Here is a 25,657-nt window from a genome sequence, read left to right as displayed (position 1 = left end):
AATAGAAATCGTATGAAAGTTTAGCTACCAAATTTATAATTTACCCTAAAAATTATTATATTATCTTTAAAAAAATAAGAGTCTCGTTAAAAAGTGAAAACATCCAAAATTATAAAGGGTTTATAACTATCATCTTTCATTAAATATATAATTTAAATATTTTTTATAACATTGAAACTTGCCATGTTTTGATTAGATTATCCTTTATTGGCATATAGTACAAATATAAAATTTATACATCAACCTTAATCTAATATGTAATTTGATGCATGACCTTTAATATGTTGTTAATATACATGGAACTTAAGGTTCAAACGTATACATTAAACCTTAATTTAATTTAAGTATACATATTCGAAGAAATAAATATAAATAACTGTAAATACCAATAATACTTGTAAATACCGATAATATATCTTTCTTTTTTTTGGAATTGAAAGAGAACAGGATTACATTAAGCTCTTAAATGGGCAGGGCCGTGTAAATCGCGATTTAGATGGTGCATAAGCTCTGGCGGGGGAACATCATAAAGAATGGTACCAACTAAGAGTGTAAAAAATTGACCCGACCTGTAAAACTGACTGAAATCGACTCGAGTTAAACTGTTTTTGATCTACACTGTGACGATCCGAAACCGACTTGAGTCGAAACTGATGTTGATCTGAACCCGAGTTGGACTTGGAAATTGTTGATCTGACCTGAGAACGACCTAAACCCGAATTAAACCGAAAATATGATATCCGAACCCGAACTGCATCCGACTGATATGAACCCGAACCCGATATTGACCTGGTAAAATAACTGGTATTACTCGACCTGTTTTCAACCTGACCTGTTATGAACCTGACCTGTAATTGACTCAACCTGTAAATGATCTAACATGTTAAAATGATCTAATATTATCCTGACTTATAAGTGAAGTTACAATTAATATAATTATGTTATTTTAAATATATAATAAACTTATAATAATTAAATTATTATGATAATTAAGTTAATACGATTACTTTTTAAAATTTTATCATAAATTATTATAATAATTAAATTAATATGATTACTTTTTTGAAATTTAGTTTTATATTAATTATAATTTGTATATTATAAATTTAATTTTTATGTTAATTCCAATTTATAAATTTCTTTATATTTCTTATATTATAAATTTTATTTAAAATCACTAAATTAAATTTAAATATTATCTTATTAAACTTGATTTTATTAAATTATATTAACCAAGTTAAAATATTCATAAATCTTTTGCAATCCCATCAAGATGACAGTGTTCCCTCCAATTGATTAGTTGTAAGCTTAGGCAGCAGTTTTGAAACCACGTTTTGCAATGTAACATGCTTCACCCTGTCATTGCTTCCGTTTAAGACTGTTTTCGACAGAAACGCGACCTCATGCTAGTTGAGATGATCACCTAATAGCTCGTTCCAGAACTTATCGTCCTCATTGAGATCGGGTGTTTCTATCAATTCCACCACTTTCTTCAACGTCGCTACGTTCCTACCAGCACCACAACCCACGGCGCGGTAGCTGCACCCACGACATTCGCAAATGCCAATGTAATAACCAACAGAATGTCATGTATAAAGCCGAATGCAATAGCAGCAACAAAACTATCTCCGTACCCAATAGTGTCCATGATTTTCACCTAATCAGGCATATGAAAGAATCCATGACCAATAGCTTTAAAATACATTTTCAAGCTACAAAAAGAAGCATCTAAGCTTAAAGCAAATCTAAACTTAATCGAGGAATTTCCATGAAAAGCATTCATATTCTAACTATGACCTTCTATGTTTTTGGATATACAACGAAGCTATAACTCACCTTAAATGGAGGCGCACAAGTAATATCTGACTTGGTTATCAGAATCGAACCCTTAGAGCCCATCTTCACAACCACCCATTTAGCACGGTTTCCTTTCTTCAACAACTCCTGCCCTGCTAGAATCGGGTTAGCTATGTCGGTTAAAGATTCAACCTGGAAGTTCACGAATGCAAGTAATAAGGTAAACAGCTAAAAAAATCTATCATCAGACAAGAAGACATTAAGTTTCACATCAAATACCATGAAAGGCCAAATACTTCCTAATGGAATAAAAACCTCCATAGTTGCAGGCATATCTAATATTTATCAAGGAATGAAGAACACTCGTGTTTATAATCTGTCATAACGAATGAAGTATAGACTTCATTATTTTCATCTTAGACAGACGATAAATATTTCTTAGATTGAAGGTTCAGCTAAAGAACTAACCGATAAAGGAACAATCATTCACAACGATTAGACAAAACTTGTGATAATTCAGGTTCGAATTAAAACAGGTCTAATAGGAGAATGTACCATCAGGATCAATAACCAACACTTTTAAAAAAGATCCGACGAAGCAACTTCCGAAAGTCAAAATGATTACAATGTGACATCAAAATGGGATATGAAAACATTGAAAACAGATATAGAAGCACAATACAAGCAGATAAAAAAATTGAATAAAACACGTCCATTGATTATGTGAAAAGAACCTCATCAGCTGTTAGAATGAGGACATCACTCATCCTCAAGAAATGCCTAAGTGCTTTTTGCTCTTCCGCGGTTCCACTTAAAAGACTCTTCCTTCGTGGCCCGGGATCAAAGAACACCGATGTACCGACTTCAACAGCATTCTCCACGGCTGAGACTATAACATCAGGGGATAAGTCATCAAAGCCATACCCATTACAAAACATGATTCTCGTCGTTTAATCGCCCCCTTTACTTCTTCAGACAATGTATTCATCCAGCTAAAAGCTGGTTCCTTACTAAAATCTGCCCGACTACCGAAACAAAAACAAGGCATAAAACTTTATCAACCATTTTCTCGTCGTTGGAAAACAACAAAAAGAAGAAAAGGGTTTCTTATCCTTTACCTGCAAAAGCCATGTTTTTGCGAAGGATCAACGAGCACCCAGTATAAGAGCGTTTCATAAGAATAAATTGCTTTACCAAATACTACTTTGCTAGTTTGCTGGTGACCTAAAAGATAAAATAAGGTTCACTATAAGATAAAAGAAGGGTTCCCTGCCCGAGCAGTATCTCTAATACAGAAGAAATTGATATTCTACACAAATCAAACAGCTATAACGGATTATCACTTCTGAAAGGAAAGAATAGAGAGCCAAACCTCGAGGGCCATCCAGAATGATGTCTCTGGTACTCCACAACCAAACGAGTATCGTCTTAGAACTTCACAGATCGATGAATTAAGAGAAAAACTAAACCCAAATTTAACAAATATATAAGGAAAACGAGAGGGAGAAAATGGAGGGAGGATTTGGCCGGGAAGAGAGGGAGAAAAGTAAGGGGAAACTAAATGAGATTTTGGATGCTGAGCAAGGAAGAAGAGAGATCGAAAATAAATGAGGGAGGGTTTGGCCGGGAAGAGAGGGAGAAAATGGTTATTTTGGCGCCTGTTTTTAGTTTTATCTATATAAATTTATATTAATAAACTACTTATAATTAATATTAAAATAATTATATATTATAATTAATATTAATATAATTAATATTAATATAATATAGTTTATAATTTGTAATTAAAATTAATATAAAATATAGTATATAAAATTAATATTAATATAAACTATATGTTATAAATTATATAGTATAGTTTATAAACTATAGTTAATATAATTAATATTAATATAGTATAGTTTATAAACATTATACTATATTAATATAAATTATAGTTAAGATAATTAACATTAATATAAACTATATAGTACATTAATATAACTATAGTTTATAAATTATATACTATATGCTATAAAGTATAAACTATATAATACACTAATATACATACATGTACTATAAGTTACATATATAGTTTACATTTATACATATACTATAAGTTTATACATACATGTACTATAAGTTACATATATTTACATATATATATACTATAGGTTACATATATTAACTATTGTTTATGCATAGTATTTAGGGTTTAGGGTTAACATTTTATGTTTTAGGGTTAATAGTTTATATTTAGGGTTTAGGTTTTTTTATAAAGTATATATTTTATTATTTTATATAGTTTATGCATAGTGTTTATATATATATATATATATATATATATATATATTACTTATATTAGTTATACATAAATATATATATATTATATTAATATAAATTATAATTTATAAACTATATACTTAAGGTTACATATATAAACTATAGTTTAGGGTTTATGATTTAGGGTTTAGGGTTTAGGATTTCTATAAAACTATATACTTTATTACTTTATATAGTTTATGCATAGTATTTCTATAAACTATATAAGTAATTTACTTTATATAGTTTATATATTTATATATATACTATACATGGTTTATATATACATGTACTATAAGTTACATATATAGTTTAGGGTTTAGGGCTAAAGGTTTAGGGTCAATGATTTAGGGTTTAAGGTTTTTTTATAAACTATATACTTTATTACTTTATATAGTTTATGCATAGTGTTTATAATATATATATATATATATATATATATATATATTTTATAGATTACTTATGTTAGTTATACATACATAAATATATATATTATATTAATATAAATTATAATTTATAAACTATATATTTTATATAGTTTATACATATATAGTTATATACATACATACATACATATAGAAAATTAAAAGTAATTAGAATGTGTACAAGATTAAATTGCATCGAATTGAAAATTCAAGAATATATTTACAATTAAACCATGACTAAAATGAAAGAAATCAAAAATCAAATACAAGTGGAAAAATGATGACTGTTGGAGGAGCATTAGCCTAATTAACCCAAAATATCTTTCCAAATAAAATCTCAATTCTCAATTTCCCTCCAAATTTTTCTATTCCCTCTAAATTCTCAATTTCCCTCTAAATTCCCAAATAAAATAAAAAAAATTAACACAAAAAAATCTTTATTTTAAATAGTTTTCTTCCACCACTCACTTTGAATATATATATATATATACATATACTATATTAATATAAATTATAGTTTATAAACTATATACTTTTTATAGTTTATACATATATAGTTTACATATATAGTTTATATTAGGGATGGCAATGGGTCGGGTCGGGTCGGGTTTTTGGGCCACCCGACCCGACCCGAGAAGAAAGGGTTCTCCACCCGTGATCCGACCCGACCCGACAAAATTAATGTTTCACCCGACCTGACCCGACCCGAATATATGACTTAGAAACCCGACCCGACCCGACCCGACCCGAAATAATAAAAAAAAAATTAATTCAATGAAAACAGTGACTTAATTGAAAAAAATTATATGGAGGGATATTATTGTAATTATCCCTAAATATAAAGATAAAATTATATATATTTTTCGGGTCGGGTCGGATTTTTTTTACCCTAAACCCGACCCGAACAGTGCATTTAAAAAAAACCCAACCCGAACCCGAATTTTTTTTAAAAAAATCCGACCCGATCGGGTCGGGTCGGGTCGGAACCCGTCGGATTCGGGTTGAGTTGCCATCCCTAGTTTATATATATAGTTCATATAAACATAATTTATATATATAACTTATAATAATTATAGTTATATATAAATATAGTTTATATATAAACTTATATTATATATATATTTTTTTTTTCAATTTTTTAAATGAATGTAATTTATATATTTTCATTATTCTTCATATTTTGCATTTATTCGATTTAATATTTTCTTTTTTTTTATTATTTCAATTTAAGTCATTCATTTTTATAGTTTCAATTTAGTCCTTAATTTATAATTGCATCTTCATTTGGCCCATTGTTAGTTGTTATTTATATTTTGTAACTAGCCCATACTTTTAAATGTTTTAATTAATCCTTTTTATATAATTAAACCTCACATTTAAATTTATTTTGATTTAGTCCCTTACATGTGTGTGTTGTTTAATTTATATTTTAAAATATTATTGTAACTTTATTACTTCAAATTTATCCTTAAATTTTTTTTTTACAAATTGATCCTGGATATTTATTTTTCTCTTAATTTACTCGAAATCATATACAATTATAACTTGCAATTCAACAATCACTAAAGATGACAAAATAATTAATCCAAAAATAAAAATGACCCGACATGAACTAAATATGTATTCGGTAAACATCCGACCTGAATTTTATCTGTCAATGATGTGACCCAATCTGAACGAGATCCGACTGAAGTCCACCCGAACCTGAATTAACCTGGTCTTTATCTGTTTTGGACCTAAACTGACATCGATCCGAACTGAAAATGACCTGGCCTGAACCCGATCTGGATATGGTGTCAAATCGACCTGAAAATAACTCGAACTAATTTGACCTGACCTGAACCCAATCTAGATCTGGTGTCAAATTTACCTGACTTGACCTTGTAGATGCTTAATTTGTCTGGGTAGTTAAGAAACCAAAAATTAGAGGGAACGGTTGTAGAGAGTGGGAGTATTGGGAGTTAACCAAAACAAAGTGGGGAAGGGTCAGTTTTAATGGAAATTAACCACTGAAAACGTGGGAGGAGAGAGCACATGAGAATAAGGGGGCTCAGTTTTGAAACGAGGGGGGGAAACCATTTTGGCAGGAATTAACAGAACAAAACACAATCAGAAAAGAAGAAAAAGAGTGAAAAGAAAACCAACGAAAAACACAAAAAAAGGTCTACTGTCCGATTCAAAACTAATCAAGCAGAAATTCCATCAATATTCAGTGAGGAAATTCGAGCATAGGGGGAAGACAATATTTCCATATTACAGGTCAGCATTGTAACAATCATCGTTTTTCAGGAAAGCAATAACAAGCAAAGAGCCATTCTTTGGTATATCTCTCTTTCAAATTCTAGTAATTTGTATGAGTGTTTTTATTTCTAAACTAAAAAAAAAACAAACTAAAGGTAAGGAATATAGAAATAGACAGTTGGATTTACCTCTGATCTGTTTTGATTGTTTGTCAAGGTCAGTTTTGCTGCATCTAGGTTGGGTTTCTGTCCCGTTTGGTTGATTTTTTTTCTTTGGGTTTAGGGAAGCTCTCGGGTCTGTAGTCTGAGATTGGTTTAAACGGTATGTTAGTTTCATACGTTTTGAAATCTTGTTTACTAAAAAGCAAAATCAGAAGAAAGTTAAAAGAAAGATTCAACTTAGCTTATCTCGCCGGTTCTGGTCCGTCGGAGTCTATAGGTGGCGTTGGTCGTTCATTTTGGTTGAGGGCTAGAGAGGAAGGAGGGTCTAGGCTCATTAGATCGATTCGGGTGCTTCGTCGCTGATGACCACCACGATAGTGGTCTGAAAAGTGAATTGGTCTGGGTTATCACAGGGGTCGAGAGAAGAGCAGAGAGAGGAGAGTGGAGAAGATGAGGGGTATTACGGCGGGAATGAGTAATTGATTTAGGGTTCAGCTTTCACCCTATATTTTGTATATATAATTCATTGAAACGTGTCGTATGGATGTTTAAGGATCTTGTTTTACGCGTGGTTATGTACGCTTGAGCCATCTAACTTTTCAGTTTCATGCATTTTGGTCCCAATTGAGTCTTGTTGTTTTGTAATTTGGACTTTCATGTACATTTTTTTAGTCTGCATGATATGGTATACATTTTCTTTCGTTGCACATTGGTTTTCAAGTGTTGGCACGTTCTATTTTAGTCCTTGAACCTAGTTATTTGAATTATTCTATGTTGTACTTTGCTATGCGGTTTTGTAAATCTACATTTTGGTCCAGCATGTAATTGTGGATTTATTTCCTAGTTAGTCATGCATATTTGGTTTAGTTCACTTGAATCCATGATAGAGTATTTTATTTTAATTTGATCTTCATAGTTTTATGTGAATTTAATTTCAGTCCTACATGTTTAGGTATTTATCTCAAATTTGGTACATGGAATGTGTTGGTTTTATATGTTAGGACTTTATTTATGCTGAATTTATGATTTTAACTTTAAAGTTATGGCTCATTCCATTTCGATCCTTATGTTTGTTTGACATGGCATTTTTATTCATTTGCGAATTTATTTAGGTATAGGTTTTTCTTGAAATCATTTTGCATAATTTGCATGATGGCCTCAACGTGCATAACTCGACCATATGACATAATTGGATTAAGGGTAATATACTTTTAATTTAAAATTGTTGAAGTGGGCAGTCATAACTGATTTGAGGTCTTTAATGATTTTAAATTAAAAATGTATCCCGAAAGTGAAACCAAAAAATTGATTCGTCACCTAAAAGTTGGGAACGAAAGAAAAGAAATGTTCGTTTATTTAAATATATCGAGAAAAGGGTTGTATATCTTTAAGATCTGGTCTCGATATTTGTAAATAATCGAACATCCTTTATCTTTCTAAAATGACTTGGTAATTTAATTTAATTTATTTGAATGCTTTTAAATGTTTTAAATTTACATTTTTTTTGGATCAAAAATTAATTAAGTTCGAATTTGTAAAGTTCATTGCAAAGACGTTAATCGACTAGGTACCGATTTAGGGCGTTGTGGGGGTGCTAATCCTTCCCTACACGTAACCGACTCCCGAACTCGGATTTTGGTAACGCAGACCTCATTTGTTGTTTTAATTAAAATTAATTTTTATTTAAAATAACAAACATTTTTGGGTGCCCAATCACCCTAATCAAAGATTGTGGCGACTCTTGAACTATATTTTTTCGATCATAAAGGAAATCTGATTTTTTTTTTTTTTCGAAACAGAGGTTTTTAAATCACATATGTTTTTAAAATGAAAAGAGACAATTAAGAATTAATGTGGTTTTCAAAATCTCACCTTTTTTCACCCTTAAGAAAAAAACGTTTCGACAGCTTGGCGACTCCACTGGGGACTTTTTTTTTAGAGAGTCAAGCCGATAGTCGATTAATTAATTGTCTTTGCAATTGAAAATTACAAATTCGTTTTAATTTGATTTTGATCCTTGTTTGGTTTTTAATAAGTTTTGTTTGTTTTTGATTTCTTTAATTTAATTTGATTGACAATTAAATAGTTGTACTGATCTGTTGTTAATGATTTCAGATTAATTGTGTGAATTAGGAAATTTTGAGTGTTTTTATTGGTTTTTTTTTTTTCCGCTTTTCCTCACACACTGCACAGCTGCATTGTCATAACATGAGCTAAAACCCCGCTCCGTCCTATTTAAGTAGGAGTGAGAGACTATGCCCTCGTGTGGTTTTCACCTCCGCATGGGATAGTGGATCGCTCCTGGAGCTCACGCCTTATGGTCCTCGTGATGGTAATCACCTCCGCATGGACATAAGGAGGTGTGTTCCCTCGAAATTGAACTCGATCCCCTAAAGCCTGTGATGGGCCAGGATTGAGGGTTCGGCAGCCCAAGGGGGCACCGACAAGGACAATTCGAGAACCTATTACTTTAGAACCTAACCCAGCATATAGTGAACGTAGAGCCTGAACTTAGGTTGAACCAAACCCGAACCTTAAGAATCCCGTGAGGAGGGTACACAAGGAAAAGCTTTTTTGAGTCATTTATTTTCATTTTTCGAACAAGCATGCGAACTAGATATCATGCGGTTAGGATTTCTTTTTGTGGATAACAAAGCATGGGGGTAGATATCATGTTGGGTAAGATCTGATAAAGCATGATGGGGTAGTCAACATATGTGGGTAGGATTTTTTGAATAAATTATTAGACTTAATTGCTTCATGCTTACTAACCGATTTGTTGTTTTTGCTTGTTTTTTTCTGTTTTGCATGCATTGTCCACATGGTGTTGATTTGGGGTCGATGTCCATATAGAAGGCCAGTAATATGGAACGAACGGTTCAGAAAGAGGTTGAGGACAATGCAGATGTTGAGATGGTCGGAACAGTCCCAATTGACCAATGGGGACAGCGTGATGCCTGGATATGTGTCAGAGTTATTTGGTTACACTCACATCAACGTGCGTCAGAATGATCTAAGTGAGCTAAAGGAGATATGGGGAAGATGGACAGTAGCCGATAAGGAGATGTTTTATCAGTTGTACGGCGATATTCCTTATCTTCTGGATGTTTCTATTGACCGAAGTCTGTTTAGAGCATTGGCACAGTTCTGGAACCCGGCTTATAGCTGTTTCACATTTGGTAGAGTGGATCTAACGCCAACAATAGAGGAGTATCAAGCTTTGGTCCGTTGTTCGAGGTCACAGATGGATAGAGTATATACCAAGCTGCCAGTCACTCCTTCATTTAAGAAGAAATTACTATTGATGACCGGAATGAGTGAAGATTGGGTAATCAGAAACATTAAGAAGAAGGGAGACAGTGAATGCATCTCTTGGGCTGCTCTGAAAGAAGTAATTGCTCATCATCCTGAAGAAAGAAAGCTTGACTTGTTTGCTTTAGGGATTTATGGGCTTGTTATTTTTCCAAAAGTGCTAGGATATGTAGACGTATCAGTTGTTGACTGTTTGAAAGATTAGACAAGCGCGTGGATCCTGTTCCAGCTATTCTAGCTGAGACGTTCCGGTCTTTGAGTTGTAGGCGCGAGGGAGAAGGACGCTTTATAGGATGTGCGCCTTTGCTGCTAGTGTGGATTCTGAGTCATTTCAAACATGTTGAAAGAGCACCAGGACGAGTAGACGGTTTTTCACCTTTGAAGGATTTTCTTGCTAAAGAGTGGCCTGGGGGTTTTACTGAAGAAAAATGGATGGTCATCTTCAAGGATATCAGAGATGGGATATTTTGTGGCGAGCTTCGTGGAATACCTCTTCGGATATACTTTACCGATGTGGAGAGCGAGATTGGGTTCCTTTGCCAGGTATATGGGGTTCTGTTGGATATGCACCGCTACTAGTTTCCAGACAGTATGGGTCAAGACAGTTCATTCCAGCCACATGGGACTTGGTAGGGTCGGATTTTGCATTCAAAGGAGATCAGTATAAGGGTAAAGTTAAAGGGGTTGCTGAGGCCTGGAAGCAAACTCGTCGCGTAAATTTGTTTACCTATGATCTCGAGTTGTCTCAAGAGTACGAGCAGTGGAGAAGCGGTCGAGTAAATGACAATATCCCAATGGTGAATCCTGAAAATATTCAGCCAGTGGAGGAACAGTTGAGAGTGGTGACATCTCCATTAGAGTTAGCCAAGCGTGATTTCGAAGCAGAACGAAGACAATGGAGAATGACTTTGCAGAAGCTAGAAGATGAAGTGTATCAAAAAGGATTGGAGATTGACATTCAGAAGAGTAGAGCAGATCGAATTGAAAAAGTAGAGAAGCAACTTCGGCTAGACTTTGACGATCTTCGGTCAACTTATCAGCGAATGGTAAAAGCTCAAGTAGGTTCTAGTTCGAGTAAGTCTGTCGAATTGAGGCAAGAAGTGGCGAGCCTCAAAAGAGTAGCCGGAGAGAGTCAAGAAGAGCTCAAGCAAAGCAGACACCAAGTGAAAATTTTATCGAAAGAAAAGGATTCTTTAGAGCAGCGGTTACAAGAGAGTCAAGTCCAAAATGAGAAGTTGAAGGAGGAAATTTCAAGTTTAAGGACCGCATTACGACGATACCGAAGCGAGGAAGGTAGCTCGAGCCGTGGGGAGGTTGAAAGTTTGAAGAGACAAGTGAGCGAGCTTGAAGCCATGGTTCAAGAGTTTCATAGGCAAGCAAGTGAGCTATCGATAGTTCCCTATGAGGGGGATATACAGTGGCGTTTTCGATGGGAGCGAGCTCAGGCGAGAGTTAAGCAAATAGAGGATTTTATTGCTTGTTACCTAAACCACGCGCGGGGAATAGCTCAGTATTTGGTCATTCTATCTGAGGAAGCTGCTGATGTGACTGAAGAACTGGATCCCGAGGCTGAAGAAAACCAGAAGATCGTGGAGTTGCTAGCACACGTACAAGAAATAGGAGAGATGGTGCAGATTTATTTGTGATATGTTTCAACTTTGTAATTGAACGTCGTTCTAATATAAAGAGTTGTTCTAAGGAGTCGTTCCAGGATCAACACCCTGCATTTTGCATATGCATTTTTAATGCATTTAATTTTTGCATCGCATTCTATTCATAATCATATGTTCATATTCATTAATAAATATCAGCGATAACAAAATGACTCTGTGACAGAGTAATACTGGAAAATCCCAAGCATATCTACAGAACCAGGAAGAAAGTTATGGAAGATAAACTTGCCCAAATTGAGAAAGCTCAGTCGGAGTTGCAAGATAATATCAAGAAAATGCAAGAAGATATGATGAATGCCCAAAAGGAGATGTTTGCCAAGTTTGCGAGTATGTTGGAAGGAAGAAATCCATAACATGGGAAAAGTCCTATGCCAGAAGGTGTAACTGAAGACCCACTTCATCATCCAGGGTTAACCCCAGAACAATCTCAGAATGTTCAAGTGACCCCTGTTCATGTCGGGAAGGTGCACATTAATCCAGTCGGTGCTTCTGTTAACGTACAGCCTGGATCTAGTTCGTATCAGGAAGAACATCAATATCATCAAGTTCCGGACCTTGATGAAGAAGCCAAGAAGGATCAAAACAATCTGTTGGAAGAGAAATGGAAGCAGTTAGAAAGAGAGGTCAGAGCCATGAAGGAAGATACCAGTGTCTATGGATTTGACGCAAAGGAGTTAAGTCTAGTTCCTGATCTGGTCTTGCCTCCAAAGTTTAAAGTTCCTGAATTTGAAAAGTTTGATGGTACCAGGTGCCCCTCTGCACATATCACAATGTTTTGTAGGAAGATGACCGGATACATAGGGGACGATCAATTGTTGATACACTGCTTTCAGGAAAGCTTAACTGGCTCGGCAATCCGGTGGTATAACCAGCTGAGTAAAGCTAATATTAAATCGTGGAAAGACTTGGCTAAGTCCTTTCTTGAGCAATACAAACATGTGAAGGATGTTAGGCCCAACAGGATGATGTTGCAAGGAATGGAAAAGAAGTCTAACGAGAGTTTTAGACAATATGCTCAAAGGTGGAGAGATGTAGCAGTGCAAGTCCACCCCCATTGGAGAGGAGGAAACAAATATGCTTTTTGTCAACACCTTAAAGGCTCCTTTTTTCTCGCATCTTATCGGTAATCCTTATCGAAGTTTTGCTGATGTAGTTACGTCAGGAGAAATGATTGAAATGGCTGTTAAGAGTGGGAAGCTCGAGGGGGAGAGTCTAGTAAGAGGCCACCAACGAGGAAAAAGGAAAACGAAGTCAGTAATGTGAGGCATTACGATTCTAATAACATCACTGTTTCCCGTCCTCAAGGAGCAGGGTCATCAACACAAAATGACAATAGACAAGGGGTAAGGGACCAAAGGAGAGAGAGGCCTCAATTTGATCCAATTCCGATGACTTATAAGGAATTGTTTCAGATTTTGTATGATCGACATGTGGTTTCGCCATATCACGTGACACCAATGCAACCTCCTTTTCCCAAATGGTATGATGCTAGTGCTCAGTGTGAGTACCATGCAGGAAACCCTGGGCATTCCATTGAGAATTGTACTGCTTTTAAGAAGGTTGTCCAAGCTTTGAGAACGAGGAATGTCATCAACTTTGGTGACAGTGAGCAGCCAAATATAGCTCAGAATCCGTTGCCAAGTCATGCAGGGGCATGAGTTAACGCGATTACTGAAGAAAAAGGAAAGAGAATTGTAAGAAAGGTTAGTGATGTAGTATCACCCATGAGTTGGGTGTGGTGCCAGATGGTCAAGGTAGGATTGTTGAAGCCCAGTTTGATGGGTGAACAGTTTAACAGTGGAGAGGTATGTCTGTATCATAATAGTGAAGGACACAGTATTCAGCAATGTCCTGATTTCCTATCTTTGGTGCAAGACATGATGGACAATAAAGAAATTGAGTTTTTTAGAGAGATTGCTGAAGAAGAGGAAGCGGAAGTTTGCGCTTCAGAAGGGTCGTCTAAAGGGGTATACAATGCTAGTTGTCCTCTAATTATTACTCCTAAAAATCGAGTTGCTGAGAAGGTAGCCCCGAAAGTAGTTATTACACCTCCATCTCCATTCCCATATCGGGATAATAAACAAGTGCCTTGGAGATATGATTGCCAGATGGGAGATGTAACAAAAGAGAATGAGGAAGTAGATGAGGTGGGACGCTTTACTAGAAGCGGTAGGTGTTATTCTCTTAATCCACCTAAAGAGTCTGAGAAGAAGGTTGTGGTTGATAAGGGAAAAAAAGTTGATGTGCAGATAGAAGAGGATAAGCCTGTTATCAATGAACCAGTAACCGAGAGTGAAGCGGTAGAATTTTTGAAGTTTCTGAAACACAGTGAATACAGTGTTGTGGAACAGTTACACAAGTTGCCTGCCCGTATTTCTGTTTTATCATTACTTTTGAGTTCAGAGGCCCATAGGAATGCTCTGTTAAAGGTTTTGAACCAGACTTTTGTTCCGAAAGAATTGCCCGTTGAAAAGTTGGATCGGTTAGTTTCCAATGTACAAGCCGATAATTTTTTATCTTTTTCTGAGGATGAGATCCCTTCTGGGATGATGGGTAGTCAGAAGGCTTTGCACATTACAGTTAAATGTAAAGGGCATGTGTTGTCCCGGGTCTTGGTTGATAATGGTTCAGCTTTGAATGTGATGCCTTTAGTGACTCTGAAGAAGCTTCCATTAGATAGTACACTTATGAGAACCTGTCAAAGTGTGGTTCGAGCTTTCGATGGGACTAAAAGAGAAGTGTTGGGCAAGATTGATGTTCCTCTGAATATTGGTCCAGCAACTTATGAAGTGGAATTTTCTTGTAATGGACATTATGCCTACATACAATTGTTTGTTGGGAAGGCCTTGGATTCATCAGGCCGGTGCAGTTCCGTCCACATTACACCAGAGACTGAAATTTGTGATTGATGGAAGGTTGGTATGTATTCATGCTGAAGAGGACATTATTGCTTCTGTTTCTACTACTGCTCCGTATATTGAAGTTGATGAGCAAGCCGTCGAGTGTTCTTTCAGATCGTTGGAGTTTGTCAATGCTACGTTTGTGGCCGAAGGAAAGAAGATACCAAAGCCTCGATTGTCAAACTGTACCAAGATGGGGCTTAAATTGACTTTGGGAAGAGGAGCAAAAGTTGGAAAGGGTTTAGGCCGACAGTTGCAAGGACCGGTGAATCCCATATGCCCTATTACTAAAAAAAATCGATTTGGTTTGGGATATCAGCCAACTTCGAGGGATAAGATGAGGGGAATTAAGAAGGTCCAAGAAATCAGAAAGGCCAGATTGGCTGGTGAAGACCTTAGCTGGGAACCCATGACCTTCCCGCCGTTGAGTAGCATTTTCATGTCTGGGGGGCATATGTTTCAAAGGAATTCGAGGAATACTGAGGTGATGGTTGAGAATGCCTTGGGAGATTTAGGCATTAATGTTATAACTGATGATGAATACGAGGAGATGAGAGCTATGGGCATTTATCCTGTACCACCGGGCTTTGTGTTGAACAATTGGACCGCGGAAGAACTGCCTGTAGTTTACAAATCTTTTACAGAGTAATGCATTGGAACTTTCTCCCTGTTGTTCATACCCTGGGGCAATAGGTGATTTTATGTAAAGGGTTAAGCTGTTTGTTTTTTCTTGCTTTCAATAAAAGATGCATTCTGTTAGTTCCAAATGGCAAACATTTTCCCATTCATATCATTCATTCATTCTTTGTTGTATATATGTATGTATTTATTTCTTTCTATTTATTTATATGGGAAAAGATCCTCCCATATGTATATATGTATATATATCTTCTCTTTCATTATTTTTTCAGGAGCTCAGATATCAATAATATGAATGCCAATGATTCTGACCCGGAGATTGATTTCGAGAAGCCTATATGTCAAGGGGAAATCGAAGATTGTGATGATGATGAGAGATATGAACTACCTTCTGAATTGCTGAAAATGGTGGAGAATGAAAGATAAGCAGATTCTGCCTCATAAAGAGCCTACTGAGATTTTGAATTTGGGGACGGATGAGGATAAGAGAGAAGTAAAGATCGGTACCACTCTGTCAGTTGGAGGTCGACATGATTTGATAGAATTGCTTCGAGAATACAAGAATGTGTTTGCTTGGTCATACGAAGATATGCCGGGTTTAGATACAGAGTTGGTTGTTCACAAACTGCCAATAAGCCTGAATGTAAACCGGTACAGCAAAAACTGAGAAGAATGAGACCTGAGATGCTGCTCAAGATTAAAGAGGAAGTGAGGAAACAATTTGATGCCGGGTTTCTTAAAGTGGCTAAATATCCTGAATGGGTAGCTAATATTGTCCCAGTACCGAAGAAGGATGGGAAGGTTCGAATGTGTGTTGACTACAGGGATCTCAACCGAGCTAGTCCAAAGGATAATTTTCCTTTGCCACATATAGATACGCTAGTGGATAATACTGCTGGAAATTCTTTGTTCTCTTTTATGGATGGTTTCTCTGGCTATAATCAAATTAAGATGAACCCTGAAGATATGGAAAAAACGACATTTGTTACCATGTGGGGAACGTTTTGCTATAAAGTAATGCCGTTTGGATTGAAGAACGCTGGGGCAACATATCAAAGGGCCATGGTGACGTTATTTCACGACATGATGCATAAAGAGATAGAAGTTTATGTCGATGATATGATAGTCAAAGCTAAGACAGAGGAAGAACATATCGGGAATTTGAGAAAGCTTTTTAAAAGACTAAGAAGATGCCAGTTAAAACTCAACCCAAATAAATGTACTTTTGGGGTGACATCTGGGAAGCTGTTGGGATTTGTAGTAAGCCAAAAAGGAATCGAAATAGACCCAGATAAAGTAAAAGCTATTCAAGACCTGCCACCCCCACGAACACAAAAAGAAGTCAGAGGATTTTTGGGGAGATTAAATTATATAGCTCGGTTTATTTCACAGCTGACAGAAAAGTGTGATCCCATATTCCGCCTTCTTCGCAAGAATAACTCAGGGGAATGGAGTGAAGATTGTCAAAGAGCTTTTGAAGCAGTGAAAAGATATTTGTCGAGCACTCCAATCTTAGCACCACCCATCTCAGGCAAACCCTTGATTCTGTATTTGTCGGTTTATGAAAATTCAATGGGGTGTGTGCTGGGGCAACGTGACCAAACTGAGAAAAAAGAAAGGGCTATCTATTATCTCAGCAAGAAGTTCACTGAATGTGAGACAAGATACTCACCCATTGAAAAGTTGTGTTGCGCTTTAGTATGGGCTACCCGAAGGCTTAGGCAATATATGTTGTATCATACTACTTGGCTTATATCCAAGCTTGATCCCTTGAAATATCTAATGGGTGTGCCGGCATTATCTGGAAGATTAGCTCGTTGGCAGATCTTATTGTCCGAGTTTGACATCCAGTATGTAAACCAGACGGCAATTAAAAGGAAGTGCTATAGCGGAATTCATTGCAAGCAGGGCTTCAGAAGAATATGAGTCGTTGAGCTTTGATTTCCCGGATGAAGATTTAATGGCTATTTCGGTAGAAGAAGTAGTTGCATCCACTAGCAAATATTGGAAGTTGAACTTTGATGGTGCTTCAAATGCCTTGGGACATGGAATCGGGGCAATTTTGGTCTCACCAGAGGGAGAGCATTATCCTTTCACCAGTCGGCTTAATTTTGATTGTACTAACAATATGGCTGAGTATGAGGCTTGTGTTCTGGGTCTTAGAGCTGCTGTTGAACGCAAAGTAAAAATGCTCAAGGTGTATGGAGATTCAGCTTTGGTAATATACCAGCTCAGAGGTGAATGGGAGACAAAAGATCCCAAGCTTGTAGAATACCGTAAGTTGGTTATGGAACTTGTTGAAGAATTTGATGAAGTAACTTTCAATTACCTCCCCAGAGAAGAGAATCAAATGGCAGATGCCTTAGCCACACTGGCAGCAGCGTTTAAGATGAACGAGCATTCAAATATGATGCCCATTGAAATGAAGGCTTATGAGTATCCAGCCCATTGTTTTAATATTGAAGAAGAAGAAGATGGAAATCCCTGGTATTATGATATCTTGCAATATATAAGGTATCAGAGTTATCCAGAACAGGCCACTGAGAATGATAAGAGAACCATTAGAAGAATGGCATCAGGGTATGTGCTTGATGGTGAGACCCTATACAAGAAAAGTCTGGATCAGGTCTTGTTAAGATGTGTGGACGCGAAAGAGGCCAAATTGATTCTTGAAGAAGTGCATGAGGGAATATGTGGTACCCATGCTAATGGGCATACTATGGCTAGGCAGATTATGAGATTTGGGTATTATTGGTCAACTATGGAAACAGACTGTATCAATTATGCCCGAAAATGTCACAAGTGTCAGATTTATGGAGATAGGATACATACTCCTCCTCATCCGTTGCATGTAATGACAGCTCCGTGGCCATTCTCAATGTGGGGCATGGATGTTATTGGACAAATTTCGCCCAAAGCTTCAAATGGTCATCGCTTCATTCTGGTAGCCATAGATTATTTCACCAAGTGGGTAGAAGCGGCTTCTTATGCAAATGTTACCCAGTCTACAATATGCAAATTTTTGAAGAAGGAGATCATTTGTAGATATGGTTTGCCCGAGAGGATTATCTCCGATAATGCGTTGAATTTAAATAATAAGATGATGGACTCGGTCTGTAAACAATTCAAAATAAAGCATCATAATTCCACCACTTATCGCCCAAAGATGAATGGGGCAGTAGAGGCGGCCAATAAGAACATCAAAAGGCTCATAGAGAAAATGACTGAGACCTATAAGGATTGGCATGAGAAGTTGCCATTTGCTCTGTTTGCTTATCGAACTTCAGTACGGACTTCAACTGGGGCAACTCCGTTTTCTTTGGTTTATGGGATGGAAGCTGTCTTACCTATTGAGGTGGAAATTCCCTCACTTCGGATTTTGTCAGAGGTAAAGCTTGATGAGAATGGGTCCAAGCTAGGTATGACCAGTTGAATTTGATTGAAGAAAAGAGATTGAAAGCTATTTGTCATGGTCAGATGTACCAAAACGTATGATACGGGCACATGGTAAGAAAGTTCGCCTTCGAGAATTCCATGAGGGAGATTTGGTGCTTAAAAGGATTTTGCCTATTCAGAAAGATTACAGAGGAAAATGGATGCCCAATTGGGAAGGACCTTATGTTGTCAAGAAGGCCTTTTCTGGGGGAGCTCTAGTCCTAACTGAAATGGACGGATCAGAATTACCATATCCAGTGAATTCCGACGCTGTTAAGAGATATTTTGCTTAAAGAAGAAATAAAAGAGAAAAGAAGAAAAAATGAGAAAAAGAAAAATGATGGAAAAAACGAAAGGAAAAAATAAGAGAAAAAGAGAAAAATGGAAAAAAAAAGAAAAGTGAAAAAAGAGAAATAAAAGGAGGGTTCAAGATGAAAACCCGAAAAGGGCGTCTGGGAACCAAAGGAGGTCTCAAGTTGAAAACCCGCAAAGGGCGACTTGAGTTGAATTTGAAATTCAGAATTCGTGCATGGTGGAAGGTTCTGAATTAATTTTGGAAGTGGAAAGAGCTCCTGATATGGATAGTAACAATGGCAGTTGGTGATCAGGGATGAGACTAAAGATTAATGAGTCTCGATTGAAATAACCAAGAGATTGAATGCACATGAGATTCAATACTGGTTTAGGGAATCTAATGATAGAGATTTGGGAGTTTAGAAGTAGCTTCATACTCTTAAGCATCACAATTTTGAAGATCTTTTTGACAGAAGCTACGCTCGAGACATTCTAACGGCGTGCCAGTTCAAAAGCATTTGCATTATTGATATTTGAAGACGCCTACTCTTTTGTTCTTTTACTGTTTCCAGTTAAAACTTTGCCATTTAGTTGCCTAAAATTCTCTGTATTTATATAAATAAAGAGATGTCTTTTCTTGATAATTTCCCTTTTGCAAACATCTTATTTGGAAAGGTTAAAACATATAGCTTAACTTGAAGTACATGAGATCATTTTGTATTATTGTGCAAAAGGTTTTGGAAAATGCAGGTATTCTGAAGCTGATGATGGTTTTAACATGTAAGCTTGTATGGTTATGGGAAAATGAAATCTTGAAATTCATAAGAAAATCTCAACCATTAAAAGATGACCCAATGAGGTTACCATTAATCAAGAAGTTGGTCATGGATACTGGCGGGTTTCAAGAAAGAAATGAGTCAAGGTCATGATTAAGCCGAGAGACATGGAATTGAGATTGTCAACTGGGGTGAACTGATCAAACGTTCTGTGCCCAAGATGAAGCCGAGTTCTATCGAGATCAAAAGGAGATAGAGTTCCTACAAAGAAGAAAACACATTGAATTGCATAATTGCATACATTTTAGGCATGAGTAGGATCATGGCATTCATAATCGCATGACGGCTTAAATATCTACAGGTTTCCCAGGGATAGTTGAAGATTGAAGATATGAAAGCATCGAGATGAAGATAACTGGTTTGACATTTGAAGCAAATCATCTATAAGCCTTCACAAAAGAGTAGTGAAGCAAATTCGTTTGTTGAAGATTGAGTCCTATACTCTCTGAATGAATAGAGAGCGGACAAGTTCGTTGAAGATTGAGTCCTATACTCTCTGAATGAATAGGGAGCGGACAAGTTCGTTGAAGATTGAGTCCTATACTCTCTGAATGAATAGGGAGCGGACAAGTTCGTTGAAGATTGAGTCCTATACTCTCTGAAGGAATAGGGAGCGGACAAGTTCGTTGAAGATTGAGTCCTATACTCTCTGAATGAATAGAGAGCGGACAAGTTCGTTGAGGATTGAGTCCTATACTCTCTGAAGGAATAGGGAGCGGACAAGTTTGTTAAAGATTGAGTCCTATACTCTCTGAAGGAATAGGGAGTGGACCTGTTTATTGAAGATTTTTCGAGTTCTATACTCTCTGAAGGAATAGAGAGCGGACTCGTTTTATTGAAGATTTTTCGAGTTCTATACTCTCTGAAGGAATAGAGAGCGGACTCGTTTTATTGAAGATTATTCAAGTCTTATACTCTCTGAATGAATAGAGAGCAGACACATTTTATGAAGATTGCTCGAGTCTTATACTTCCTGAAGGAATAGGGAGCAGGCTCGTCATTTGAAGATGTTTCAAGTCTCATTTATCCTGACGTAACATTCTCAAGACCAGACAAATTCGGTCATCATTTGATCTTTGCTCTATTCTCGTTACACGACAATGAACAAAGAGGGGCAGCTGTAGATGCTTAATTTGTCTGGGTAGTTAAGAAACCAAAAATTAGAGGGAACGGTTGTAGAGAGTGGGAGTATTGGGAGTTAACCAAAACAAAGTGGGGAAGGGTCAGTTTTAATGGAAATTAACCACTGAAAACGTGGGAGGAGAGAGCACATGAGAATAAGGGGGCTCAGTTTTGAAACGAGGGGGGGAAACCATTTTGGCAGGAATTAACAGAACAAAACACAATCAGAAAAGAAGAAAAAGAGTGAAAAGAAAACCAACGAAAAACACAAAAAAAGGTCTACTGTCCGATTCAAAACTAATCAAGCAGAAATTCCATCAATATTCAGTGAGGAAATTCGAGCATAGGGGAAGACAATATTTCCATATTACAAGGTCAAGCATTGTAACAATCATCGTTTTTCAGGAAAGCAATAACAAGCAAAGAGCCATTCTTTTGGTATATTCTCTCTTTATTTCAAATTCTAGTAATTTGTATGAGTGTTTTTTATTTCTAAACTAAAAAAAAAAACAAACTAAAGGTAAGGAAGATAGAAATAGACAGTTGGATTTACCTCTGATTCTGTTTTGATTGTTTGTCAAGGTCAGTTTTGCTGCATCTAGGTTGGGTTTCTGTCCCGTTTGGTTGATTTTTTTTCTTTGGTGTTTAGGGAAGCTCTCGGGTCTGTAGTCTGAGATTGGTTTAACACCGAGTCATGTTAGTTTCATACGTTTTGAAATCTTGTTTAGACTAAAAGCAAAATCAGAAGAAAAGTTAAAAGAAAGATTCAACTTAGCTTATCTCGCCGGTTCTGGTCCTCGTCGGAGTCTATAGGTGGCGTTGGTCGTTCATTTTGGTTGAGGGCTAGAGAGGAAGGAGGTGTCTAGGCTCATTAGATCGATTCGGGTGCTTCGTCGCTGATGACCACCACGATAGTGGTCTGAAAAGTGAATTGTGTCTGGGTTATCACAGGGGGTCGAGAGAAGAGGCGAGAGGGAGAGTGGAGAAGATGAGAGGGTATTACGGCTGGGAATGAGTAATTGATTTAGGGTTCAGCTTTCACCCTATATTTTGTATATATGAATTCATTGAAACGGTGTCGTATGGATGTTTAAGGATCTTGTTTTACGCGTGGTTATGTACCGCTTGAGCCATCTAACTTTTCAGTTTCATGCATTTTGGTCCCAATTGAGTCTTGTTTGTTTTGTAATTTGGACTTCGTCTTTCATGTACATTTTATTTTAGTCCTGCATGATATGGTATACATTTTCTTTCGTTTGCACATTTGGTTTTCAAGTGTTGGCACGTTCTATTTTAGTCCCTTGAACCTAGTTATTTTGAATTATTCTATGTTTGTACATTTGCTATGCGGTTTTGTAAATCTACATTTTGGTCCAGCATGTAATTGTGGATTTATTTCCTAGTTAGTCATGCATTTATTTGGTTTAGTTCACTTGAATCCATGAATAGAGTATTTTATTTTTTAATTTGATCTTCATAGTTTTATGTGAATTTAATTTCAGTCCTACATATGTTTAGGTATTTATCTCAAATTTGGTACATGGAATGTGTTGGTTTTATATGTTAGGACTTTATTTATGCTGAATTTATGATTTTAACTTTAAAGTTTATGGCTCATTCCATTTCGATCCTTATGTTTGTTTGACATGGCATTTTTATTCATTTGCGAATTTATTTAGGTATAGGTTTTCTTGAAATCATTTTGCATAATTTGCATGATGGCCTCACGTGCATAACTCGACCATATGACATAATTGGATTAAGGGTAATATACTTTTAATTTAAAATTGTTGAAGTGGGCAGTCATAACTGATTTGAGGTCTGCTTTTAATGATTTTAAATTAAAAATGTATCCCGAAAGTGAAACCAAAAAATTGATTCGTCACCTAAAAGTTGGGAACGAAAGAAAAAGAAATGTTCGTTTATTTAAATATATCGAGAAAAGGTTGTTATATCTTTAAGATCTGGTCTCGATATTTGTAAATAATCGAACATCCTTTATCTTTCTAAAATGACTTGGTAATTTTAATTTAATTTATTTGAATGCTTTTAAATGTTTTAAATTTACATTTTTGTTTTATGGGATCAAAAATTAAATTAAGTTCGAATTTGTAAAGTTCATTGCAAAGACGTTAATTAATCGACTAGGTACCGATTTAGGGCGTTGTGGGGGTGCTAATCCTTCCCTACACGTAACCGACTCCCGAACTCGGATTTTGGTAACGCAGACCTCAATTTGTTGTTTTAATTAAAATTAATTTTTATTTAAAATAACAAACATTTTTGGGTGCCCAATCACACCCTAATCAAAGATTGGTGGCGACTCTTTGAACTATATTTTTTCGATCATAAAGGAAATCTGATTTTTTTTTTTTTTTCGAAACGAGAGGTTTTTAAATCACATATGTTTTTAAAATGAAAAGAGACAATTAAGAATTAATGTGGTTTTCAAAATCTCACCTTTTTTCACCCTTAAGAAAAAAACGTTTCGACAGACCTATATCCGATTTTACCCAACCTGATAGAATCCGACTGAAACCTGAACGATTACCCGATTTTACAACCCTAGACTACCAACTGCATAAGAGCCATCAGCTTTGACAAGGGCATCAGCTACCGAATTCGCCTTATGGGGGACCCATTTGAATGAATATAAATATTTGTAAATACCAATAATATATCAATTTATTCGAAGAAATAAATATATCAATTTATTTTCACACTAAATGAATATAAATATTTGTAAATACCAATAATATGGATACCAATAATACATTAAACTCAAGACATGAATAAATTCCATGCTTAATAACTACACCAAGCTAAGTGTATGTAGGATGGTAATTTAACTCGAAATTGACGAGTTTTGATCTGACCCCATTCGATAGGGTCAGATTAAAAAAAAGTTCAGGTTGGGTCAGAATTTTTTAAATGAGTGAGGTCGGGTCTGGTTAGGTTCAGATGGAAGGTGAAAAAACTCTGACCCGACCTGAAAATAATAATTTAATTTATTTTTTAAAAAATATTATTTTTTAGTTAGGTCCTTATTTTATACTAAATCGGGTCGGGTTGACCAAAAACCCGACTCAACTTGATCCGTTGACATCCCTATGTGTAACAACCTAATTCAGTTAGACCTGAAAATCCATGGATTACAATGTTATGCGGGACCACCGAAATAGTGACCCAAAATTTTCTTTTAAAGCTGCTTGTAAATATCTTAAATTTAGACATTCATATTGTAATATAAAAACATAATAATAAACTGGGTTTACAAATAATGGGGAGCTCTCAAAATACATCCACAAAATAATACAAAATATTGAGTTTCAAAAGAGTTACGACTGAATATATAATAAGGTCCATAACAGTACATGCCCTCTAAAGATGATTCAAGACGTACTCTGAAAGGTCTCAGGAAATCTGAATCTGCTGCACTGGAATATCTGACGATGATAGCTCCTCACGGCCTGCTCCCTAAGAACCTGCGTAGGGAAACACATTATGAACTCTGAGCTTACGAGCTCAATGGCTCATTGAAAACTAATTATATTATATGCATTCACTAGATGAAGTGACAAGTGGCACATGTTTGAGTGTACAACTATTGGACTGCTACTTTGTGGCTGGCATCATGGTGCGGCTGATTGATTCTGCATCTCGGAGCTCACGCACCCCTTTAACATTGTCGAAGCACCATCAGGTACTCCTAAGCGAGATTCACAATTTTGCATCGGAATGTACACCAACCAACTTACTTCATCAAGTCTTGGGCATATGCGCCCAGTCGACTGTTATAGTGTCGTGACACTGATTTGGATCCACTGAGTGTCGTATTTATGCTAAAAGGAACTCGGGTGTTTTGATTGTTTCCCGAGCGTCAACCAATGCTAGTTTTATGTAAACCTAGCTATTTTTGTTTCTACTGTTATGATATTAATTATTATTCTCGCTTGAATTCTTATTTGAGGATATACTGAAGTGTTGGTTACCTCGATTCTAATTCCCTCAAAAACTGGTCTTTTTGTCCAAAACAGACTGAAAGTATCGATATTAACCAAAGAGTATCGATATTCCTGCAAAAGTTTTGATACTTTATATAAGTATTGATACTTTATATAAGTATTTATACTTTTAAACATTCTGTTCTTATTTGTTTCGAAACTTTTTTGGAGTTTTGAAACTATGACCCAAATTATCGAAACTCTTGAAATAGTATCGATACTCTTACCCAGAAACTCATGAGTTTACCCGAGAAAAAGAACAAGTTTCGATAATATCCTTCTAGTATCAAAACTCAACCTGTAAAGAGCATAAAATAGGTGAAAAAACTCATATTTTACTATCCCAAAGACCTTAGTGAGATCCCCAAACATTATTAATGTTTTATAAAGATACAAAGAAGCATAAATAGGGCCTTAGGCATGTTTATAACTCTAAAACATGAAATCTACCATGGGAATGCTTCAAGCTTATGCAACCTACTACATTTCATCTAAATGACATATATATGGTATAGTT

General features: G+C 36.0%; 1 pseudogene; it reads right to left on the bottom strand.

Moving 5' to 3' along the window:
* Positions 1-1,255: 1,255 nt before the first annotated feature.
* Positions 1,256-24,639, bottom strand: LOC120137817 (annotated as a pseudogene).
* Positions 24,640-25,657: the final 1,018 nt, after the last annotated feature.

The sequence above is a fragment of the Hibiscus syriacus genome, unplaced genomic scaffold (assembly GCF_006381635.1).
Source record: "Hibiscus syriacus cultivar Baekdansim isolate YM2019G1 unplaced genomic scaffold, ASM638163v2 tig00110676_pilon, whole genome shotgun sequence".
NCBI lineage: Eukaryota > Viridiplantae > Streptophyta > Magnoliopsida > Malvales > Malvaceae > Hibiscus > Hibiscus syriacus.
This window is presented reverse-complemented; position numbering and strand designations above follow the sequence as displayed.